Below are 14,307 nucleotides of genomic sequence, written 5' to 3'. Positions count from 1 at the left end.
ATTCAATATATAATCATTTATGATTATAGTATTCTACGCTGAAGAGAAAAGAAGTTTCGGTAAGATAGAATTATTTAATATTTAATATTTAATTCTTATGCTTTCCTAAAAACTTGATTTCGAAACGTACGTCCGTGGATAACTAAAAAAATGTATGATAGATTGCAGTCAATTCATTCTCTCTTACCTGTTTGTGTCTGCCTTCCAAATGCTGTTTTTACTGAGATCTCCCTTTTTAGTAGAAGAAATAGCTATAACCCTTTGACTGCTATTTCTAAATTCGGTATGTGGTAAGGCAACTCGTTGCTAAACCCTTATTGCTTAGTATTACTTAAATTTTCCTCGAATGAGGCTTTTACATGCCGAAGACTACTTGGTGTAATTGATAATTTTTCCAAATTAATTAATTTCACCCTTCATTATTACGGATAACCATATATATATATATGTATATATATATATATGAATATAGTCAATATATATATATATATGAATATAGTCAATATATATATATATATATATATATATATATATGTGTGTGTGTATATATATATACATATGAATATAGTCAATATATATTATATATATATATATATGTGTGTGTGTATATATATATATATATATGAATATAGTCAATATATATATATATATATATATATATATATACAGAGAGAGAGAGACATACAGACAGACAGATGCGTGTGTGTAGAATGTATGTATTTGTGTGTGTTTATGCATGTAGGAATGTATACATATTTTTGATCTGCTTATATATATTTCTTGGTATGTTTGCGTGTGCTCTTCTAATCTTGTGCTTGTATCCCTTGTTAAAATACCATGAATTGTTTGTACTTTGATGATAAATAAAAGTAAATTGCAGAAATTGCTCGCGTCATTAAGATCTTTTGTATTAACACATTTCTGTTTTGATTCTTAATTGTAATTATCAGTAATTTATGTATAATATATGTAAGTATATATAGACATATAAAGAATTTAGTTTAATAACAAAGGATGATGGTGTATATATCTAGTCGTTTAATGTACTCAATGACTTATATGAATTTATCGCGTGGGCGATTACTTAGAGATGTCTTTTATTGTGTAATCATTATTTATTTTGAATTACTTAGATTCGTTAGAGTGTTGGATAGAAAACCTCACAGCATTTGTGAAACTCACTACGCTATGTGTTCAAATTCTGCCGAGATCAATATCCTATTTTACCTTTCGGGGTCGATAAAATGTTGTCGCTCCAGGGCACTGGATTGGCGAAACTGTTAGAGCGTCAAATATGCATAATTTGTTCACGCTCAATGCGGTCTGACTGCAATGATTATGATGACACTGGTGTCCAAGGATAGGATTTTCCCTTCTCTAAACATCTATGATATATATAGATATGTGGCTTGTGTGCATGGACAACTGCCTGTATCGTTTGCGTAGATACATAGTCAAAGTTGACCGGCGCTGGCATGTCCTAACTTCTGTCATTCGAGTGGGAAGGTTTTGTTAATCTCTTTGTAGTAGATTTTCTTTGGAACGCCTAATTCCACCACCGGCTAAGTGAGCCACTAAACGTATATTTATAAAATTTGTAAAACAGTTTTTAAAATAAGATTTTGTACATAAAGATTAATTCTAATACCTCGTTTAATCTAAGAACATACTTTTTTCTATTTTATTCCTTCCATAAATTAATCATGAGCATCTTATTCATATGATAAATTTACATAAGTTATGAAGAGGAATTACATGTAGATCTCAGTGTGAACGTTTCTGAAAAATCAATTGTGCTTACTGTAAATAAGGTGGAAGTATAGCTAGCTAGGTTACCAATAAGGTAGCAATTGCATAACCTTTTTACTTTTTAGACAGGTAGCATACATCAATCTTTCCTTTTGTGTGTGTAATGGCTGTGGCGAAAAAACGGTGACCATATAATGTTTATTAATTATAATTATATAGCGGTATCTTCGTGAAAAGGATTCGAATCATGCCAGAATGCCAAAACAGCAATCGATGTAAAAGATCTGTTTTATAAAATGGTTAGCTCTTTCTAAAAAGTTTCACCTACTTTTTATTGAGATAGTTGGAATGATTACGCAAAATACGAAGTCGTCCACTGCACCCGAGTTAGTAATATTAAATGGAGAAAAATGGTTGAAAGCAAATTAGAAAATGAAGCATTATATGAATAGGCCAAATAGCCAAATGCCCCTTTCAAATAATAGTTTATAGACGAATTAATGGATCTGCCAGCTGATATAGAAGAAAATGATAGAATAGAGTTCAGGATACGGAATTCGTTTGGCGAGCTAACAAGTCAACTGACATTAATAACAAAGCAAAATTAATTGCATTTATTCGCTTAATTGAGCTGGACCGAAGCATGATTTAGGGATCTTTTTGCCCCAAAGAAAATCAATGTCAAGACTTCACTGAAATGTTTTCGGCATGCCTTAAAAAAATAGAAAAATGTTCATGAAAGTCATGTTTTAGAATTTATACTGATAGGCCTCCGCACGGGGCAGGCCATATAAAAGGTCTTTTTGTGTCACTCAAAAAACAGAAAATCATAATGCCATCGAGACGAATTGCATTTTTTCCTTTAGCAGTTGAATTAAAAAATATATTACATCAAATTGTTAAAAAAGTGAATTTCATTGAAAACAAACCATTGAAGACTCTTTTGTTTGAAGAAATGTGTATGGATTAGCATTTAAAGTTAAGCAGATTCGCTTAACTTTGCATGCAGAATTCAGATGGTTGTGTAAAGGTAGTGTGCTTTGTCAAATGTATGAATTTTAGAAAGAGATGGCCACTACTTTTTGAAGGAGAAAATTCCGAATGCTTTATTGAATATAGTCAATACGAACGATAAATGTCTAGATTGGAATATTTAACATAAATATTTATCCATATTAATAGTGCCGTTATAAGTATACGAGGTAAAGCTCAAAATATTCTCACATTGATAGATAAACTGACTGTATATCAGAAGCAAATTGCAATTTGAGAAAACAGAACTCTTGATGATAATTCTAAAATTCGTAATTGAGTGATTGTCGTTGTATTTTAGGATTTCACAACTCCGGAGTGAAAATATTGTTTTCTTTTCCATCATTAAATACAGACTATCATGACTTGTGTTCGAAAACCGTTTATAAAAGTGATTTCTTATGGTATTGGTATGAAGTTATTTAAAGAAGACGAATTGGCTTCTATATCGAATGATTGCGAAATTAATATCAAGCGTGTAGCTTAAGAAATGCTTATGTATTTCCGTTCTGTTTTCTTGTTCGAATTTTGTGAATTGGGTTTTCACTTACTGCCATTAAATGCAAAAAATAGATAAGTAAAAGCCAGAGACATTATTACAATAAAGATTAACTGAGCGAGGTTTATTTATCTCAAATACGTCCAACGATAGAAAATATCAAGCTCACTTTTCTCATGATTTATTTATCAAGTAAAGAAGTAAATTAATAATTTCCTGTTCTTTAATAGACGTTTATCTATAGGGTACAATACAGGAATAGTTTTATAAACAATTTAAAATTGTATGTCCTTAGAGCACCACATCTTAAGTGCACAGCATGTATAAATAGTCTAATATCACATCATTACATATTTTATCAATGGTGATTCATTCTCTTAGAAATTGTAAACACAGTTGTTGCAACTCCTTACTCTATCATCTTTAAAACCAAGAAAGACATTAGTAATTAGTTAATGCAGTTAAGACATGACTACGTCCGAAAAGAAAAAAGAAGGCGAGGCAGTCATTGTGGGAACGCAATTAGGTCTCCTCTAGTATGGCTGACGTGGAACCAAAAACAAAATAATTCTAGTGTCACGAAGTTTTTCTATGGTGGCACTCGACGAAAGAAAGCAGAATTTTGCGTCCAAAATACCAGAGTGATTCAACTTCGATGCTCCACTACTTCTAATGGTTTCATATATAACAATACGAATATATAAAGTGACAAGGCAGAAGCCATTAGGTACTCATCTAGACTGTTGTGAAGAATAGCTATATTTCTTCAAATCACAAATGGATGGAAGCACTCCGTCGTTACGACGATGAGGGTTCCGGTTGATCCGAATCAACGGAACAGCCTGCTCGTGAAATTAACGTATAAGTGGCTGAGCACTCCACAGACAACGTGTACCCTTAACGTAGTTCTCGGGGATATTCAGCGTGACACAGAGAGTAACAAGGCCGGCCCTTTGAAATACAGATACAACAGAAACAGGAAGTAAGAGTGAGAGAAGGTTGTGGTGAAAGAGTACAGCAGGGATCACCACCATCCTCTACGGGAGCCTCGTGGAGCTTTTTAGGTGTTTTCGCTCAATAAACACTCACAACGCCCAGTCTGGGAATCGAAACCGCGATCCTATAACCGCGAGTCCGCTGCCCTAACCACTGGGCCATTGCGCCTCCACAAATCACAAATAAGTGTACTGAAATAGGAAAAGCATGAATGACAATATATTACTCTCCTTAAAAAAGGACGTGACAGTCAACATGGGAGTGTTTGTAATCATATAGATGATATGGGGTTAAATAACAAATGCCTTATAAAGGAGTTTCTTTAAAATATCTTTTATTCATAAAAGTGTAGCATCTTTTAATTTTTATAGGGTTGAATGAAATAAACTAAAATATTGATCAAACAATAACAATAACTCAAATAGGTAAGTGCCTTATCTGCAATCGTTATATATTAATTATTCCTAATATTTACAAACTGCCATTGACTTTCAAAAAAATGCAAAATCAATTTAGCTGACCCGAATGTTGGAATGGTATTCGGTTTGTTTTATGCAGATGAAATTCAAAGATAACCTCAGTGACAGTTTCAACCCTCATCGTCGTAACGACGGAGTGCTTCCATCCATTTGTGATTTGAAGAAATATAGCTATTCTTCACAACAGTCTAGATGAGTACCTAATGGCTTCTGCCTTGTCACTTTATATATTCGTATTGTTATATATGAAACCATTAGAAGTAGTGGAGCATCGAAGTTGAATCACTCTGGTATTTTGGACGCAAAACGATTTCACTTTCATCAAGACTGTAACTCGGTGAAAAAAAAATTTGAAAGTTCAGAAAATGGAATGTCCAATATTTTCTCTCCTGAATATAGGAGTGAATATCAAAGCCTCAAATGTAGTAAATCCCATGTTTGAATAACAATGTGATGAGCTTTGTGGAGTAAGAGTTATTAGCTTTGAAAGCCCAACTGCATGACATTTTCAGAATCTCCATTTGACGAAACCTTCACATCCCTTATTAGAATGCATGAGACCCATATTTCCTGTTTGCTTCACGATTAAATCATAGCATTCTGTACCTCGTCTAAACGAAAACGATATTAAAACAGCATATATATATACAATATTACTGCACTTTCTCTTTAAATACAAACGGCAGATTATTATTCCAATGAAGAGAAAAAACAAAAAGAGAAAAAGACAAAGAAAACGGTTGCGTAGAGTCTTGGGAATGGCAATTCCCAAAATGTCTTTAATATTCGTATACTGTGACATTAAGATATATATCAAAACGTGAATGAAAAAGACAAGAAAGCTGTTTACACTATATATTGCTACTACTACTACTACTACTACTACTACTACAACTACTACTACTACTACTGATGATGATGATGATGATCATAAAAATAATAGATATAATCATATACATATATATGCATACACAGATATGTTTGTGAATGCACACACACATATATATGTATATACACGTATACATTCACATACGCATACGTATACGTATATATATATATAAATATACACATATGTGTGTGTGTATATATATATATATATATGTATATATATATATATATATATATATATATATATATATATATATATATATATATATATATATATATATATATATATATATATATATATATGAAAACATGAACATATTGTAATGCTTGAGTATAGTCACCAAAATAACATATACCTCATACGCCTGGCGAAATGGAGGAAAGAAAATAAAGAAAAACACAGAACGATAATTTTAACACTTCTTAATGTATTCAGTGAGAATTTTGAATACAAATATTGAATATCAATAATATGCGTGGGGTGTATATAAACCAGTAGCAATGTCTGTGTGTGTGTGTGTATGTGTGTAATAGCGTATGAGAATATTGTTTATTGATGTATTATTAACCGCAAGGAGTGTATTCGTAAAAGATCAGACAGATGTATATATTTGTAAGCACATAGATACTTTCATATTCATTAACATGTGGAAAACCAGCCCATCCCCTTTCGCTGGTATAGGGATGAAAACATAAACATCCGAACTACACAAACATATGAAATGAGGTAGATACACATAGAACATTGATACGATTTCACATAAGTACAGAAAATATGCGTGAATATATTATATGTATATATATATATATATATATATATATATTATATGAATATATATATATATTATATATATATATATATATATATATATATATATATTATATATATATATATAATATATATATATATATATACATATATATATATATATTATATATATATATATGAAAACATGAACATATTGTAATGCTTGAGTATTGTCACCAAAATAACATATACCTCATACGCCTGGCGAAATGGTGGAAAGAAAATAAAGAAAAACACAGAACGATACTTTTAACACTTCTTAATGTATTCAGTGAGAATTTTGAATACAAATATTGAATATCAATAATATGCGTGGGGTGTATATAAACCAGTAGCAATGTCTGTGTGTGTGTGTGTATGTGTGTAATAGCGTATGAGAATATTGTTTATTGATGTATTATTAACCGCAAGGAGTGTATTCGTAAAAGATCAGACAGATGTATATATTTGTAAGCACATAGATACTTTCATATTCATTAACATGTGGAAAACCAGCCCATCCCCTTTCGCTGGTATAGGGATGAAAACATAAACATCCGAACTACACAAACATATGAAATGAGGTAGATACACATAGAACATTGATACGATTTCACATAAGTACAGAAAATATGCGTGAATATATTATATGTATATATATATATATATATATTATATATATATATATGTATATATATATATATATATATACATATATATATTATATGAATATATATATATTGATAGATAAATAGATACACAAACCACAAACACTCACACACATACACACCCACATATATACACTTCTAGATATGTATATCGCTATGTATAAACCTATGTGCGTCTGTGTATATATCAATATATTTATGTTGATGTGTAACAGTAAATTTGTTCTTATACACACTAAATAAGACGTCACACAATTCAATCACACACACACACACACACATATACACAGTCGCACAGACATGATCGCGAGCGAGCGCACACACGTACACTCAGAATCGTCAAAAATAAACACATTTTATGATCGTATACATTGCTCAAATATCAAACAGCTAATAAGAAGCAACGAATATATATTTATAGACAGGCATAGATAATTTGTGGGGGTTAACATTTAACTACAGAGTAAGTATATATTAACCTCGGAATTCGGAAGTGCCAACAAGAAATGCATTATTCGTTTTATGTAAATGCGTTTGGTTGATTAGGTATCACATGACTACCATCATGTATAAACTGACGATTCGTTCACGAAAAAAAAACAGTATATATATATATATGTTGAACTGCTTTCTTCTCAGGAGAGAACTAAAAGGACAATATAACTGTTGATTGCTACATCTTACATATAAAACATGAAATACCAGTAGTAAATAAATATGTGGACACACTGCCACAAAGGCACAAACACAGGCACACACACGCTACACACTGTCTCTGTATGTCTGTCTCTCTCACACACATATAAGCTATAGTATTACATGATAGCAAGATATATATATATATATACACACATACACACCCATATACATGTCGTTGAATAGTGTATTACTTCTTATGAACATATAACTAGTCGGTTTCGCAATATTGACAACTAACTCTTCAGGCATCCCAGCCGGAAGCACATACCCTCTCTTTTGTTATAGTTATATAGAAGCGCTTGGTGATTTGGTATTGATAAAATGGAACGAAACAGAACTAAAATTTATAGCATACTCCGGAAGTAAAGGAAGAGTTTCTTTTCATTGATATACCCCTTATTATAACGAAGCTCCGGGAGCCAGCGTGTTTAAAGACTAACTAGTTATATGTCCAAACACACTGTCAAATGAAAGGTTGCCCGAAATTTATCTAGGTTGTTACCTCTTGCTCAACGTGAAAACCTGCGTGAGCAGTGCCTTCCTTACTTTCGTCGAAAGGCATTTTGCACATGATCATAAGCAAAGGAAAATATTCAACAGGTGTAAGTCATGATTCTCGTTCAGGTGTGCGCTTAGCATTAACAATGCATATATATTGCAAAAAAACAAGCCGTGGTATTTAAAGCAGACGGAGGTTTATTTAAGGCCAGGTTGAATAATCACTGATTCTCTTTCAGGATCTAAGAGAGGTGCAACGATAAAAGGTTAACTCGCTATACATATATGGCAATCAAAAATAGCATACGTAAAAGAAGCAGCGACATTCAAACTAGTTATATAAAAAGTATTTATTATATGACTTACACCCTCCCTCGAATATGAAAATTGCATTTAGGGATGGATTATGTCGCGGAGAAAGAGTTCTTCATAGAGAGCTTCTGCGCAAAATCATAACACGCTTCAGGGCATCATTTAGAGCGAATTATTCTTTTTTCCTTATGCGTCTCAAGGGAGAACATGTTCCCCGAGCTGAGACGTAGCGGCGAATGCCATATCTACAATCGAGTGTGAAGGAAAATACTACATATATAAATATGTATGTATGTATTTTTTTTTATTCTTTAACCTGTTTCAGTCATTTGACTGCGGCCATATTGGAGCACCTTCTTCAAAACTTTTAATTAAATAAGTCGACCCCAGGACCTATTTTTTAAAACCTAGCACTTATTCCATCAGTTTCTTTTGCCGAACCGCTAAGGGACATGGACGTAAATACAGCACCAGCGGTTGCCAAGCTGGTGATGGGGGTGACAAGCACAAACACACACACACACACAAACACACACACACACACACACACACACACACACACACACACACACACACATATATATATATATATATAAACGAGAGACTCAGTCTTTGTCCAGCAAAATGAAAGTAAATGTAGATGAGGGGAAGCTATCGTGCTTTCTCAACATATATAAAATGGAAATTCTGTCTCTTTCTTTCTCCAGCAAAACGAAAGTACCTGGTTCAGGGGAAGTTATTGTGCTATTGCCTAAATTGTTTCAACAAAATTTATGCAATTGTACTACACTATGCAATTGTACTACAGTAATTGTGCACAAACGCATGAGGAACTGCACTGAGGCAAATATTCTCATTGGTTGTGGTAAAGGTGATACCGTCTTCATTTCTTGCATACCATTTATACCATCTAATGTCCCATTCCAATTTAAACCGTTAAGTTTCCTACTCCACTTTCTTTTGCCATGAACATAAATAAAAGTCAGGGCCAAATACTAGAAGTTTCTGGATTGCAGCTTGAAGAACCATGCTTTTCACATGGCCAACTTTATGTAGGAGTATCAGGTGTGGGAGTAAAAGCAAATCTTTTTGCTTATGCACTCCGAAATGAAACCAAAAAACATTGTTTGTAAAGAAATATTCACTCTTAATGCAACATCAATACTTCAATAACTTAACGTGTATAACATCGATGTATTTTCCTACTTCAATTATTATTATATGTTTTCTCTTATAAAATACACGCCTATAGAAGATTAGACCTAAATCTCTTGGGTTTGTCTCACCCTGGTTCAGATTCAAAACTGAGTCTAACAATTCTGCTCGACCATACGGCCTATTCGACTGTCAAAAGAAACAGTGACAAATGGGTGTTCTACTTGATCTGTGGCTTTTTTAGTTCCATCACAGTCATCTGCATTCCGTAAAGTTATTCTTCTATATAATCTAGCTATTTTTCTACCTTCATTCACGATGGAACTGAATCTTTCAATACTCCTTCTTCGATTATTACATGTGGGGCCAAAAGCAAACTTTTTTGCTTTTATACACCGAAATAAAACAAAAAGCATTGTTTATAAAGAAATATTTACTCTTAATGCAACACGAATACTTCAATAACATAATTTACTATTATTGTCATTTCATTCAAGAGTGACTAAATTATTTATTTAAATGTACAATAATTGCTATTGCTGTATTAATAAATAAAATAACACACAGAACTCATTTATTATTGTCATATAATAAACAAACAGAAGTTTGTGTATGAAATCCATTTTTTTACTTCAATTATTACGTGTTTTTCTCTCATAAAATACACGTATGCAAGAGGAGTAAAGCTTTTAGCTCTCATCTTTGGTCGACCTGCGGCTACAGAAGTAGACACTTACCCATGGGGACTGAACCTGGAAACGAGGTTGGGAAGCAAGCTTCTTATCACACAGCCATGCCTATATATATATATATATATAATATATATATATATATATATATATATATATATATATATTTAAATATATGAAAACGAATTGTCCATAAATAATACTAGTACCAGGAATTATCCTCCTAGTTGTAATTGTAGAATTACATCGAAATGTTCGGTATCTGGCCGCTGTTTGGCCAAAATGTAATTTATAAATGTACAATAGTGACTTCAAATAACAACTATCTTTATTTCGGTTGTTTGGTAGATTTAAAAAACGTTTAAACAATCAATTTTCCTCCTTTAGGCTTAAACACAAGGCAGGTTGCACAACGTTGTCTAGTAAAATTTGGGAACTGAAAAGGAATAATATAGAATTTAACCTGAAATGGGATATAGTAAGAAGAGCACGGCCTTATAAAAATAGTAGAGACGGTTGTGAACTTTGTTCTATGGAAACATATAAAATCTTAAAACATAGGAATAATACAAATCTGTTAAATAACTGTTCTGAACTAGGAATCTTGCATACATCGCACAACCCGTACGTTTAAATATTTTAGATAATAATATTGTGACCGTTCCTAAACTTTTCAAATTCTAATTCTTTATAACCAAATAAGAATGAATATACCATACTAGTTTTTAATTCAACATGCATAGATTACTAAAAAACGTCATTGCATATTTAGAATTAAATTCTCTCTTTTTTTTGATAATCTCCTATATTAAATAGTATAAATTCTATGTCCTTAAAGAAACTACTCAGTTCACCTTGATTACCTCACTTCCATTTCTTAATATATCATTAACCCAGGATATTTTTACCTAACTAATTAGCTTTTCTCCGCAGGTAGTAAATATTATGTCGAACAGATTGTATATTTTAATTCATTAATAACAATTTACTATCTACTAAATCTGAGTAATTTACTCTTCTTAATTACTTCTCTTCATAAAATTAAATCACCTACTAAACCTAAGAAAATTATTCTTCTTGATTACTCCTCTTCCAGTTTTTCTAATATTTATATTTGACCCCTAATATATTCACTCTATTAATAAGACTTTTGTCCTCAGTTATTGAGTATTATGCCTACTCATAATAAATGATAGATTTTTCTCCAAAATGAATAAATATTAGATTTATAATTTCTCCTTTAATCCAACGAATCAAAATATTCAACACCTACTAGCTAAGTATAAAACTGATGTATATAATTATAAAGGGATCTCTGCATTCTCTATAACTTTTTGATATATAAGTGGTCACTGTGACCATCTGACATTGACCTAGTTTTCCTAATACAAAATCTGTTTGCCAAATAGTAGTAAACAGCTTCTATGACATTACAACACCCTCTCTACCTTAATTTCTTTATGAAGACCTTATGACATTTATTTCACCCCTATTTCTATAAATAGAAAATTTTTTTGTCTTCTTTCAACTGACTATACTTCCCAACCTTCTAGCAGTTCAAAATAACTTAATGAATATTCTTCAGTCAGAAGATAAACTCTACTACTTTAATGTTCTTAAAATTTAAATCGACATCTTTGTCTATCTATCTACCTTCTCTATAATGTTATCAATTGATATGAAAATGATGTGTTAATGGAAAACCTCTATAAATGGCCGATGATTGCTCAACATTTTAAAACTGTTGTAATACTTACAATATTTAATAAAATGATGTAGCGTGAAACGATCGTACCAAATTACCGAAGTTATTCTTGTTGTTTATTTTTGATTATAATCACCCATTGGATTTATATGGATAACACCATACAAAATTCTGGTGCATCTAACTTAAGTACCATATTCATTTAAATCTAAATTTTGCTGAACTTATATATATATATATATAAAGACGATCACAAACTTTAAATGCAAACCAAGCCTTTTCTATGCTCCCCCAAAATTCACGAGAGACAATTAATTACTAATGGCCTGCAAATCAAATCCAGGTCTATACATAAATATCCCCACACAAGAAGACAGAAAACTTAAAATTAAGGCCCATTATAGCGGGCCCAGCCCGTGAAACACACCGCCTAAGCAACTTTCTAGGCATACTATTGAAACCTTTCCTCAGATACATAGAAAGTTTCATTAGAGACGATCTGCACGTGCTAGAGCATCTACCAAAAACCACCAACGAAGAAGCACTATTAGTCTCCTTCGAAGTCATCAACATCTACACTAACATTCCACACGACTACGGAATAGAGGCAATAATATTCTGGTTAGAAAAATACTCTGAAGTTCTCCCGGACCGCATAAACCAGACTTTTGTCATTGAATCCCTGAAGTTAATCCTACAAAACAATTACTTCCTATTCGATGCAACATACTATCCACAAAAATGCCGTATTGCGATAGCAACGAAAGCAGCGCCTGTCCTTGCGAACCTAATAATGGGCTTCTTTGAATATACACTATATGAACTTTCGCTCCATTCCACCCGTATATAAGAGAAAACTGGAAAATGTACCTAGACGATTGTTTTATCATCTGGAATGAAACTTATGATAATCTGCTGGATTTCAAATCCACACTGAACAATATAAACTCCAATATACAATTTACAATGGAATATAACAAAGAACAGTCCCCATTGCTGGACATTTAGATTATTTAAAAAATCTAACGACCAAATTGCTACTGTCATCTACTGCAAACCAACAGACTCAAAACAGTATCTCCTTTTTAGTTCATGTCATCCTAAATGCACCAAAATAAATATCCCATTCACTCTGGAATATTTATTTTGGGAACATCACCTAACCACTCGGGAACTTCTAAACGACCTCAAAATAACACTCATTGAATGTCAATACCCACCCGCGCTTATAGATCATGGAATTTAACGTACCAAGAAATTGGACAAAAACACACTAAGGACAACAAAACAAAACACCATACCTCACTTTAAATCACTCTCATACATATCAACCCACAACCCCAGATACAATGAAGCATACAATACATTTATATCTACCCATGTGTAGATAAAAAATTAGTGTTGTTTATGGATACGATTTCCATCATGGAACCAATGCATCCCAGACAGCTTGAAACATCTATGAGGTGTTTGGTAAAGACGTGGTGAATGAGCACACTGTGTGTCGATAGTTTGAGAAGTTCCGGTCTAGTGACTTTACTCTTGAACATCAGCCCCGTGGTAGACCTGAGACCAATGTGGATAATGATGAGCTGGAAGCTGTAGAGAAAGCAGATACATCTGAAACTGCGCGTGACTTAGCAGCAAGATTTGATGTTTCGATTCCAACTGTACTGGACCATCTGAAACAGATCAACAAGCTGAAAAAGCTGGACAAGTGGGTACCATACGAACTGAACGAACATCAAGTGACACGTCGTCTTGAAACTTGCTATTATTTGCTGTCATGGCAAAAACGCGAACCATTTTTGCATCCTATTGTTAGGTGTGATGAAAAATGGATTCTTTTCAACAATAGCAAGCGTTCTGCAAGATGGCTGGATAGAGACAAAGTGCCAAAACACAATCCCCAAAAGAACAGTTACCAAAAAAAGATAATGGTATCTGTTTGGCAGAAACGTTAGCACGCCGGGCGAAATGCATAGCCGTATTTCAACTGCCGTTACGTTCCGAGTTCAAATTCCGCCGAGGTCGACTTTGCCTTTCATCCTTTCTGGGTCGATAAATTAAGTACCAGTGACGCACTGGGATCGATGTAATCGAATTAACCCCTTTGTCTGTCCTTGTTTGTCCTCTCTGTGTTTAGCCCCT

General features: G+C 32.8%; 1 long non-coding RNA gene across 1 annotated transcript; it reads left to right on the top strand.

Annotated features, from left to right (window-relative positions):
• The first annotated feature begins 854 nt into the window (after positions 1-854).
• On the top strand, positions 855-12,892 carry LOC118763550. The gene is made up of 3 exons (XR_004999308.1): positions 855-869; positions 4,276-4,278; positions 12,628-12,892. It is a non-coding gene; the product is annotated as an uncharacterized LOC118763550 (long non-coding RNA).
• The last annotated feature ends 1,415 nt before the right edge of the window (positions 12,893-14,307 follow it).

This window comes from Octopus sinensis, linkage group LG5 (genome assembly GCF_006345805.1).
Source record: "Octopus sinensis linkage group LG5, ASM634580v1, whole genome shotgun sequence".
In the NCBI taxonomy this organism is placed as follows: Eukaryota; Metazoa; Mollusca; class Cephalopoda; order Octopoda; family Octopodidae; genus Octopus; species Octopus sinensis.
Note: the sequence above shows the minus strand (reverse complement) of the source record. Positions and strands in the feature narration are given on the sequence as shown.